We start from the raw sequence: 508 nt of genomic DNA, 5'->3' as shown, positions 1-508 counted from the left end.
TTTCCAGGCACAAAATTCGACATGTTCAACGCTATTACAAACTATACTGTTGTATGAAACTTGTATTGTTGTGAGTTGAAAATCTTTGTCAGATGTCAGAACAACGAAATGGCGTCAATGACGCGGTCTGACGGCAACTACATTGACAACTATGGCCATCTATTGGTAAATTCCGGTTTCATATTTACATACCTGGTATAATAGCAATGCGGGAAGGCTGAGAGACGACGCGATGCGAGAAAGAATATTTGTGACCATAAGAGAGTCAGCGCTCCGTAAAGAGTAAAAACGAGATACGGCCGAAAAGAGGAAAAGAGGGTGAAGGAGGATATGGAAGGAGGTAGTATATTATGAAGTTTAACAACAATATAGGAGAAGGCAGTACGGAATTTGGCTGAGTGATGAATTGAGAAAGACAAGGAATCGTGATATCGAGTGAGACGGGTCTCTTGAGAATGGAGTTCAGAATTAAGGTGCAAAAGATTACGAAGATAGAAAGGAATATTGG

Source organism: Trachymyrmex cornetzi, unplaced genomic scaffold (genome assembly GCF_001594075.2).
Source record: "Trachymyrmex cornetzi isolate Tcor2-1 unplaced genomic scaffold, Tcor1.1 scaffold981, whole genome shotgun sequence".
Taxonomy (NCBI): Eukaryota; Metazoa; Arthropoda; class Insecta; order Hymenoptera; family Formicidae; genus Trachymyrmex; species Trachymyrmex cornetzi.
Note: the sequence above shows the minus strand (reverse complement) of the source record.